This window comes from Rutilus rutilus, assembly GCF_951802725.1.
Source record: "Rutilus rutilus genome assembly, chromosome: 14".
Taxonomy (NCBI): domain Eukaryota; kingdom Metazoa; phylum Chordata; class Actinopteri; order Cypriniformes; family Leuciscidae; genus Rutilus; species Rutilus rutilus.
The window spans coordinates 6,897,056-6,909,249 of NC_140219.1; the positions used below are offsets into that span (position 1 = coordinate 6,897,056).

Below are 12,194 nucleotides of genomic sequence, written 5' to 3' on the forward strand. Positions count from 1 at the left end.
ATTATCTGTGTTACCACTGGTGGGGCTCCAGCGGGCTCAACGGATCCGCAGAACAATCCTCTTCATTGCCTGTGAACGTGTGAGGGTGGCCCAGCGTTTGAAAGTGTTACTCTGAGAGGAGCGTATCTTACAGTAAGGAGTCAAGGTGAGGTTGACTACTGGAAGCAGGATAGAGAAAGAAAAAGGGAGAGATATTATCAACCAAACACCTGCACATTATTGTTCTACTATGTTCATCACATTAATATTTCATTATTAGTTTCATATGGTTCTTTATTAGCATCGGTGGCTCCATGCATGGGATCCTTCTTTATATAAAGTTTATATAAAGTTCTTTATAGTGGTTCTTTATAGTGGTATAGAGGTTCTTTAGATTTTTAAAATGCATTTCACACACACACACACACACACAAAAGGTTATTTTAAGGACCGTTCACTGAAAGGGTCTCTGGGAAACCAAAAAAAATGATTCTATTGCTTTGCTGTGAAAACCTCCTTTTGGAAATTTAATTTTTAATAGTGTAAGAAAATTTGTGGTTAGTGTTTTGAACAGAAAAGGAGTGAAATCATTTTAAAGGAATATCCTGGTTCATCATAGGAGAGGAGCTCGCACACATAATCATAGAAAATTATTTTACAAAAAACCTTATTTAAAGGCTAAAAAGAAAGACAAAACATTTTCACTTTACACCGTCACCAGATTTACATCGGTTCATCATTATTAAGGTCTATTCACACTAAGAAGGATAACTATAATGATAACTACACTCTTAAGAATCTAAACAGTACCAAATTAGGGTTCTTCAGCTTGTAACAATAGCAGAACCCTTTTTGGTGCTAAACAGAACCCTTTTATAAGGTTCCATAAAGAACCATGCTTTGAAAGTGCTATATAGGACCTTAATGGTGGTAAAATAACCTTTTCAACAATATTTATTTTCATTAATATTTGTATATTAGTATCTTCTAGATCTTCTTAGTATTTATGACAGCATCTGAAATACACAGTTGAGGTTAGAGTTACATTGTGTCTCTTCCATTTGATTTTGTAAAAACAATTATGTTCATGAAGGCCAAAATTAGCAAAAATGGTCAGTATGAGCCCTTTACCATGTTAAAAGGAAAAAGTGATATAAAAGCATGAGATAGCTTTAATGTTTTTTTTGTAGCTGGTATGTTTAGGCATAATTTCATAATAAATAAAAAAATCAAACAATATGAATCATAAATTTCATATCTCTGTTACTTACTTTGTGGAGAAGAGAAGATCCTTTAACTGAAAAGAGCTGCTCACATGTTCAGTTAAACTAAAAAGAGAAAAGGACATGATTGTTAGGATTGTTACAATTTATAATTTATAGACATTTTAAGAAAGAAATAATTTACCTGTTGAGAGTATGTTGACAGTTTGTGTAGTAACAGTAGTTGAAAATCAGTAATGAGGTGGCTTTGACAGTTAAAGATTTGAAAAACAAAAAGGCGGGAATAAAGAACCCTAAACTCTAACACAAAGAACCATATAAAGGGTTCTTAAAGACGATACAGTTCTAAATAGAACTGTTACTACGTGTAAAGAACTTTTATAGAACCTTTTTTTAGAGTGTATATTTGCGTCCACATTAATGGACAATAACATTGTTTATTATAAGCATATGCTGCAGTTTTGTCATCTATCACTTTAAATGCTCAAGCTCTTTAACGCAGAGTGGATTCTGATTGGCTGTCAATGTTTTTATCCTTAATCAGCTGGAATTTTTTTTGAATTATATAGTCCTTATCTTTATAGTTGTGGCCTTCCTGATACTTTATTGTATGAGAAAAAAAGACATTTTTCAAAGCATCTTTCAAAGTTATTTGGAACGACGTGTGTGGGAGTAATTGAATGATGACAGAATTTACATTTTTGAGTATTAACTGTGCTTTGAAGATTAGGTATTTCAACAAACTTGGTGAGTTTTCAGACCATTCCTAAGCTCTCTGACCACTCAGATCATTCCTTCATTGGCTCTGTGAGAGCTACTCTCATCTCTGTTGATCCAATATACTGTCACATTCTTCAGAGTCAACCACTGACTTGTTATTTCAGCACAATTTTAGCTGAAACAACAAGTTTAACTGCCATACAGTGGCCCCAAAATGTATTTCGGACACTGAAGTCAAACGTAAAATGTATGAATTTCATTGCATTATGGATGATTATTATGAGTAAGATTATTAAAATTATTTGAAAGTAGTCTCTTCTGCTCTTGTGAAATATTATAACAATTTAATATATTTTAATATTTGTAACGTAATTTATTACTGGGATGGCAAAGTGGAATAACTCAATCATTTTCAGCATCATTCAGCAGTGTCACATGATCCTTCAGAAATCATTCTAATTTGCTGATTTGCTGCTCAAGAAACATTTCTTATTATAATGTTGAAAACAGTGCTGCTTAATATTTTTCTGGAAATCATGATACATTTGTTTTCAGGATTCTTTGATGATCAAAAAGATTAGCATTTATTTGAAATAGAAATCTTTTGTAACATTATAAATGTCTTTACTGTAACTTTTGATCAATTTAATGCATCGTAATTTTCATTAAAAAATCTTACTGAACTAAACTTTTGAACGATAATGTATAACAAAATATCAAACCATAATCATATTAACCACAGTTCCACTAATGTTTGACAACCACAATACTAATACAAATACTTTTGTATCTTAATTTAGAACAGTATATATTTGGTTATTATCGAAACAGTACTATCCGAACATGAAATCAGGGAGCAAGATTAACAGCAGTAACTCCCCAAAAAAAAAAAAAAAAAAAAAAAAAAAAAATACATTTTGGTTTCCAGCTTAAAATGTTGATGATGCTTACAGGATTAAAAAATGGTACTACAGCAAACACAATCAAACAGTAACATTTTTCCCATAAAACTGACAGAACCCGTGGCACTGTTCATAAAACGCAGACTGTTGATTCATACACATGACAATTTCATGAAAAAACTATATTTTTGTTCTTTGTCTCCATTTCTTCTCACACAATTGCAAGCTAATTAAATTATTTTTTTTACACTGCATTGGTACTTCATCGTGGGCAAATGGGCTTTTAATAAAACCTGGCTGCCTATACAGTAGAAAGGCTGTTGTCTTCCCTTTTGCCAAATTGGTAGGAAAACTTCAACACCCATAATGCACTGGGCATGTTGCCGTCCAAGGCCACTCCCACCAGTCTGCTATGGATATGCTTACCAGAGTCAAATACCACCTTACTTTAGTAGGAAATACTTCTTTGTAAACTTTTAGTCATAATGGTGTCGGCTTGTATTGTTCCCAGGTGCAAGAATTCAAAGAGTAAACGTTTAGCGGGATTGAGTTACTTTAGTTTTTAAATGAAGGATCCAGCAGTGCGTGCGTTGAAGGCTAAATGCTGCAAAGTATCATAAATATACGGAGCCCGGGAAGTCACCTGTAGGGAAAAAAAAAACAATCCGTGGCGACGGTTTGGCAATCCGTCCGCTCAGTTTATAAACCGTACTCACGAATTCTCAAACTGTTCCCTCGGTTTAACAAATCGTGCCCACGGATTAATAAACCGTACCCACGAGTTTCTAATCCGTGCTCTCAGATTTGTAAACCGTGCCTTCAGTTTTTGTAATCTGTACCCACAAATTCATAAACCGTGCTCACGCTTTCGCAATCCGTTCCCACGGGTTTGTAAACTGTAGGCTACTCACGGATTTGTGACTCGCCCTCATTTTAGAAGAACACGTTGTTAACGAATCCTATTGTATATTGTTTTATTGAATATTAATGGAATACATCAAATTGACATACGTCTGCATGCTTACAGTGATTCTCAATTGTAGCGGGTATGGGTGGAATATACGATTTAATATGAATGACGTGCATCAAAATCTTTTGTTTATTTGTGATAATCTTGTTCATTTGTGACGAATTGCTTTGTTCATTTTTTTGTAAGTTTTGGACAAAAGCGTCTTTTAAATATATAGCCTAAAATGTAATAATAATAATAATAATAATTATTATTATTATTATTATTTAAGTCATAAATTAACTATAAACGAGTTAACTTAGTAATACAGTAATATGTTTGTCATCAAATAATTTATCAATGTTTTATTATTATAGGCTAGGCTATAGGCCTAACCTAGCCTTTTACAGTTTTGGATAGGCCTACATTTTTTGCATAATTTTTGCTTAAAAATAAAGCATTCATAAATTATTTTATGATAAACATATTACTGTCTAGTGAACTCATTTATAGTTATTAACTCAAATAATAATAATAATAATAATTATTATTATAATTATTCATATTATTACATTTTAGGCTACATATTTTGTCCAGAACTTACAAAAAAATGAACAAAGCAATTCGTCAAATATCAGTCATAATACAGGTTAGAAAATAATAATAAAGTGCTAAGATTATATCACAAATAAACAAAAGATTTTGATGCACGTCATTCATATTAAATCGTATATTCCACCCATACCCCTACAATTGAGAATCACTGTAAGCATGCAGACGTATGTCAATTTGATGTATTCCACTTAATATTCAATAAAACACCATACAATAAGATTCGTTAACAACGTGTTCTTCTAAAATGAGGGCGAGTCACACATCCGTGAGTAGCCTACAGTTTACAAACCCGTGGGAACGGATTGCGAAAGCGTGGGCACGGTTTATGAATTTGTGGGTACAGATTACAAAAACTGAAGGCACGGTTTACAAATCTGAGAGCACGGATTAGAAACTCGTGGGTACGGTTTATTAATCCGTGGGCACGATTTGTTAAACCGAGGGAACAGTTTGAGAATTCGTGAGTACGGTTTATAAACTGACGAAATCGGACGGATTGCCAAACCGTCGCCACGGATTGTTTTTTTTTCTCCCACAGGTGACTTCCCGGGCTCCGTATTAATACGAAGAGAACGCCACAGAAGTATAATCTGTAGTCTTCACAAAAGCACTGGAGTTGTCAAAAGTCTTTTGGTGACAAATAAACGTGAATATATCGGTCCAGGTAACACGAGAACGAGAAAACATTGTTCATTTACATATACTATCGACATTGTAACAATACAAAGCAGGTTGAAAATCGGCGAAGTTACACTTTAAGCATTATACAGTAATAGCTCAAATGAAACCACATGGTGCTTTCTTTGTCCTTTTATATCTTTTTATATAATTTTATATTTGATGGTCAGTGTATGCTTTCGTTATATGGAGAATAGCAGTGTAAACACTGTCTCCTTTTCTGTTTAGTGTAAGAAAGTAAGTCATACAGGTTTGACGACATGAGAGAGTGAGTAAATGACAGAATATGGGGAGCCATGATAACCAAACTCAGCAGAAGTCAGAGAAATATCTGCCAGAAATGATGTGAGCAGTCAGAAATGTTTTTTGTTTGTTTGCAAATGCTTTTGCGAGTGCATTTGTGTGTGTGCATTTGAGTGAGAGCCAGAGATCAGAGTGTGTGTGTGTGTGTGTGTGTGTTTGGTCTGGTGTTTTTTCTTGAGTCTCTAGTAGATTCAAAAGGAGTCTCAGCATCTGTCTCAGCAGCTGGAGGCTGTCACACACACACGCACTCACACACACACACACACACACACACACACACACACACACACACACACACACACACACACACACACACACACACACACACACACACACACACACACACGGGTCAGTTATCCTGACCTCACACTGCCATTGCTTGTCCTTCCCTGACCTACTCCATCACACACACACATATGCGGAGAGCTTACAGGCTGTGAAAGGGCAAGAACTAAATTTGACAGAGAAAATAAAATAAAGGCACAGCGACTATTCATGAAATGCTGATATTAACTTTCCATACCAGAGGTCAAAGGTCAACACCACTGTTGACACAGAGCAGATGGTGACTCTGTATTGACATTGCTGATCACAATATGTGAAAATGTGTATGTGGGTACTGGGTAGTAATACCATGTCTTGCGAATCATATTTTAAGCTGCATTTTGTCTATTTGTTTTTATTTTTTTAATTTTTAATTTTTTTATTTTTATTTTTGCTTGGTACTTTTATAAGCTTTTTAGCTTTTCATTGAGGATCAATGTATCGTCTCAATGCAGGACCATTTAAAATGAATTACTGAAGAAAAGTGATCAAAATAAATGTACTCTAAATTAAAAAAAAAAATACTCTAAAGTTATCTCAAAATATGCATTTTTCGATTTGTACATTATAATACTGTGATGCCTACATTCAGCATTTAAAATGGTTGATTTTGAATTGTCTTTTAATTTTAGACAAAACATTGTATAGTTTTAATATGAGCTATTTATCATTTATTGACCATAATTAAAATAATGATCAGCTTTTTAAAAATTATTTAGTGACTACATGGAATATTTGTACTTAAAAATATATTATATATATTCTCAGCATAACAATTAAAATGAACTACTGAAGTCAAAAAAGTGATTAAAAATAGTGAACATTTTTATCAAAATGAATATGCATTTTTCATTCTGTAATAATAATTTTGTGATGCTGAAATTCACAAAATTCAGTTTATTTAAAATGTTTGTCTTGATTTTAGACAAAATAGTATAGAATTTAAATAATTTATCATTAAACCATTTATCAGCTTATTGTATCAGCTGGGTTGTATATACACACACACACTACATATATATACATATATATATACATATATATATCACACACACACACGAGTGAGAGAGAGATAAAGCTCCATGACACATTATACGTCAACTATACTTGTGTTCATTGTTTAGGCCTGAGCTGCGTCTCTGCAACAGTCGTGTTTATATTTAGCTCACATTGTTTCGCGCAGGTTCATCCCGTTCTCTGATCAATGATTCATGGAGTTTCATTTCAATCTTGTGCTTCATAATCCAACATGTTTATTTACATTAAAACGCTTGTGAAAAGATGCACCACCACATGTGTGTTTGTTGACACGAGAGGGCGTGTAAAGCCCGTCACTGTATGACTGTGTCCATGACAACAGTAATTATTCTCATGTTCAGAAAGAGGACAGTGTACAGTATGTGCTTATTCAGAAGGAATGTATGCAAATATCTGGACTGTGTGTGTTTGTGTTGCTGTGAGTGTTTTAGGCACCCAGAGGAAAATGTTACTGCTCAGAGTTTGCACGTTCTCAGTTATGACCGTTTTAAGTATCAGCTTTACCTCAGATGCTTCTCCCATAATTCCTTAGGAGAAATCAAAATAGACACAAATGAGACGGTTGTTGACATGGAGTAAGATTACAGAGCTAAAATGATTGTGGGTAGATCATTTGATCCTGGAAGAATTTGATGAGAAATATATGAGAGTTGATATTGAATCTCATTGTATTGCAGACTTTGGTATCTTGGCATATCTGAGCATGGTTTGAGATGTTGTTAAGATCTCTAGAGGAGACACATGTGAGAATACTGGGGTCTCTGGCTCTGTTTACACCTGGTATTAAGATGCGTTTTGGTTGATTGGATCACAAGTGGACGAGGGAGACACATACCGTCTCTTTTGTCCACTTTCAACCACTTCTGTCCTGATTTCTTTGAGTGGAGCGTCTATGGGCGGGGATATGTATGGGCGTTTTCAGATCTTTCCATGTAATGGACAAAATAAGCGTGCTCAATTTACATATAAATGCGGCCGGAGACGACAGAAAAACGCTCTGAAAGCCGCGAGTCCGTGCCGAACGCTGTGAGTGTGTGATAGAAATCAGGAATGGTACGAGAACATTGTGCTTGGTACGTTTTTCATCTTCAAACCAAACTGGGTCTTCAGTCGACAAAGTTTAAATCCCGTCTGTCTAGAGCTCTTCCCATAATGTTCACGTGTTAGGTCAGTAGGCGGAGAGTAGGCATCTTGGCTGTTTGAACGCATTCGACCACATGAGCGTTTACACTACGAAATCAATCCGGTCGACTACATCTGGAAGCGAACGAAAATAGACAAGCTCAAAACGTTTTCACCTGTATTTAGAGTCGTCCACTTGTGATCCGATCGACCAAAACGCATCTTAATACCAGGTGTAAACAGGGCCTCTTTCTCAGAAGAATGATCTGAGCAGCCTTAAATCTTTAGGTTACACTTTATTTTAAGGTGTCTTTGTTACAGTGTAATTAGACATTTAAGTACTGAGTACTATTAAGCAACTACATGTACTTTCTATAGGGTTAGGGTAGGGTAAACTCTGCAGTTTATCTGATTCCCTCTTGTAGAAGCAGTTGAGAGGTTAAAGAGGTTATATAGAAATACTTTTCTATGAGTATTTTCGAGTCTTTTTGAAAAATATTTGGAAAATGCATGCACAAAATAATTGCATTCACATGTCTGGTTTATTTATGAGCATTTTGTACGAGTCGTGCATATATTTCTTTTCTCTTCTCATGAGCGCGTGTGTGCATTTATCACGTGCAAGTGAATGCTTGTGGAGTCGGCAGTGTGTGTGTGTGAGAGAGCAGTGCACTTGCCTGAGGAGACAGTGTTATGTAAGATATCTCTGCTGCATACTGCACTTCAATAATACACCCATACTGCTAAATAAAGACACGCACACACTCATACTGTACACACGTACAATAACAAATCATATACGGAGGAGATCAGATTCTCAGGACGCTCTTTCTGAAGCTTGTCCAAACACACTGTGCATGTCATCATGTTCTGATCAGCAGGAAAGGAAAATCACAGATGACATCTCTTTGATAGATCAAATGTTTTTCCTAGACTGGATTGGGATTAAATGAAAAATAAATGGAGAATCTCCTACTTCTCAGATGTTTCTCCTTAGTAAAACACCCTAGTAATCTCACACACGTTTTAGAAGAGATCTCAACAGTGTCTCAAACTATGTTCTTTATATTTGATCAGAATCATACTCAGATGCCAACTCAGAGAAAGATCTTATTGCTCATATACTCTTAGAAAAAAAGGTTCAGTGGGGTTCAAATATAGAACCCTAGGGTTCTTGAATCAATTTTAAAGAACACTTTATGCTAAAACGTTCTATATAAGGGGAAAATACAAATAATATAGAGTAACTAGAATGTACATTTCCTGAAGAAAATGTGAAGTGGTGCTTGCAGTGGCAAAACTCGCAACTCGTTGCTAGAGTGTGGTACATGATTGCATATGAGCCAACAAACATGTCTGTACGATATTGTGGGGCTGAAATATAGCTTCTATATGTTGCAATATGGTTTATATGTGGCTCTAAACGGTTGCTAGGGTGTTCTGGGTGGTTGCTAGGGTGTTTGTAGACGGTCACTAGGGTATTCTGGGTGGTTGCTAGGGCGTTGCTAGGGTGTTCTGGGTGGTTGCTATGGTGTTGCTAGGCGGTTACTAGGGTATTCTGGGTGGTTGCTAGGGCATTGCTAGGCAGTTGCTAGGTTCTGGGTGGTTGCTATGGTGTTGCTAGGTGGTTGCTAGGGTATTCTGGGTGGTTGCTAGGGCGTTGCTAGGTGGTTGCTAGTATAGCGTAATTATCCCATACTTTACTCACCCTCAAGCTCAAATTACTTTCTTCTTTCAGCAGAAAACAATCAGAGTTATATTAAAAAAAATATCCTGGCTCTTCCCAGCTTTGAATAGTGTTTGAAGCTCCAAAAAGCGCATCCATCGATCATAAAAGTAATCCATATGAATCCAGTGGGTTAATAAATGCCTTCATTTTTTTAAGAAAAATATCTACGTTTAAAACTTTATAAACTATAATCACTGGCTTCCGGCAATGGCCGTACGCACATTCACAAAAGAGTTACGTGGTTTTCGCGAGAGGCGTCAATTCTCACCTAAGATTACGCTACGCCTACTCCAGTCATACGTCGGGTCAGATGTCACCCGACCGCCGGGAACACAACTCTCTCGTAAACACACGTATGGCTGTTGCCGGAAGCAGGTGATTCTATAAAGTTTTAAATATGAATATTATTCTTTCAAAAACCCATCGCTTCGCTTCAGAATACATTTGTTTACACCCTGGAGTCGAACGGATTTATTTTATGATGGATGGGAATGCGTTTTTTGGAGCTTCAAAAACTCAGGCACTATTCAATGCCATTACAAATCTGCATCCCAGATTCAGTTAGACATTGTTGATGTCTCTTCTGAAACTCTAGAGGAGACACATGTGGGAAAAACAACTGAGAGGCAGCAGACATAAGCAAAAGACTTTTGCTCTCGATTTATCTCATCGAGAAACAACTAAGATATTAAAGAGCTCTCATTTGTGATGTTCTCCAATCAAAAGCCAGAGATTTTATTCTGAACTTAAATATTCCTCATCCAAATCCATGTTGCGTTCATATTTCAGCAGAGTTTGAAAATGTGGATCTCGGTCTGCCTGTTTGGTGCACACTAGGGTTCGGATGACAGCGTTCACACTTAATCAAATAAACCGCACTAACAGAGCAATCGCACCAGGGTTCGTTTTAATTGAACCAAACTTGCCAAGTGTGAACACCCTGAAGATCAAATTATCTGAACTTTACACATGGAAGTGACTCCTCTGTTTCTGAAATACGTTACCTGACTGAATTCATCTTCTTCACAGTTATTGGTTTGGATGCTGCAGCACGTCTGCGCGGCTCAAACTCTTGAATACAGGCTGAAAAATACGTTTTTTGAAAACACAATTTTTGGATGTAGAAATGGGTTAGCATGTGGGTTGCTATGACTCAGTGTGTGTGATGCGCTTCACTGGTGGCATGCCAACCTCTGGCTGCTGTTGCCCGGTAACACTTTGCCACAGTTTTGCTCTCATTTCACCTCTTTACAGACTTTTTGTCTTTTTTGTCAGCCTTAGATAGTTCACCCAGAAAGGAAGATTCTGTCTCGCCCTCATGTCGTTCTAAACCCATAAGACTTTCGTTCATCTTCGGAACACGAATTAAGAATGAGAATGAACCACAATGGTTCTTGCAGAAGCTCAAACGTGCTGCGTCACACGAGAATGAACCTCATTGGTTCTCGCACGTCAAGCGAACATTGAGCATAACTGATTTGCGAGTTGATGACCGTTACAGCATATGTGAATAAAAGCCTAAATGACATCTGTTCATCATATAACGCGATCGAGTCTCTTCAGAAAATGTGGACTAAACCGCTCAATTCATATGGATTAGTTTTACGATCTCTATGAACTTTTTGAAGCATTAAAGTGGTAGTTGTGAAGCTGTCAATGGAGGGACAGAAAGCTCTCAGATTTCATAAAAAATATCTTCCCTTTGTTTTCTGAAGATGAACGAAAGTCTTACGGGTTTGGAACGACTTCAGGGTGAGTAATTAATGACAGAATTTTCATTTTATAGGGGGAACTATCCCTTTAAATCTTCCTTTGCTCTCGATTTCATATGATTTCTGTCTATGAGAAACAATTGGGATATTAAAGAGATTTACTTTACTGTGAGTATTTTCAAATCTATTTGAAAAATATTTGGAAATGCATGCACAAAATGATTGCATTCACATGTCTGGATATGTTGATGAGCGTTTCTCTTTAAATAACCTCACAAATAAACGTGAAATTGGTATTTGTAATGTTAAAGTCGGCATGAAACAGAAGTTGCGATAGTCTTTCGTTTCCTATTATGACATATATCCGAGTCTACAGTGTATTGATTGGATGGCCCCGCCCTCACGCCAGCAAACACGTCATCAGACAAGAGAAGAGATGCTGCAAGAGGGAGGGGAAGTTATTCTGATTAAAAGTGATTACAAAGCGACATAAAAAATAAATAAAATAAAAAGTATAATAAATACTGCAATTTTCTATAAAAATGGTCCATTTTGACCAATCATAGCGACTGTAAAATCCTAATTAAATTGGTTGAAACAACTGTAAGTTAGCTGTTTAGAAATTCTAGTCAATGTGTTAGTGTTTTAATGTGTAATTAGTACATTGAGATTTACTGGCAGGCATGTCCAGGAATGCTGGCCCACCCTCAAGTTGATCCTTCCTTCAGTCTATGGGATTTTTCACTTGTTTTGTCAATACTATATCAATACTATAGTATTATTTAGCATTATAGTAGATTATTTTGGATATTCCTGAGTTTCCATCATCTAAATTGTGAAGTCAGTCCAGGCTCTCATCCTCATCTTCCTCACAAAGTCGTCTGGAAGCCCTCTAAAAGT

At 36.2% G+C, this 12,194-nt stretch overlaps 1 protein-coding gene across 1 annotated transcript in view; it reads left to right on the top strand.

Annotated features, from left to right (window-relative positions):
- ppp3cb (protein phosphatase 3, catalytic subunit, beta isozyme) overlaps positions 1 to 12,194 on the top strand; it is a 47,994-nt gene that overhangs the window by 14,708 nt on the left and 21,092 nt on the right. The gene's annotated exons all lie outside the window — the stretch shown is intronic.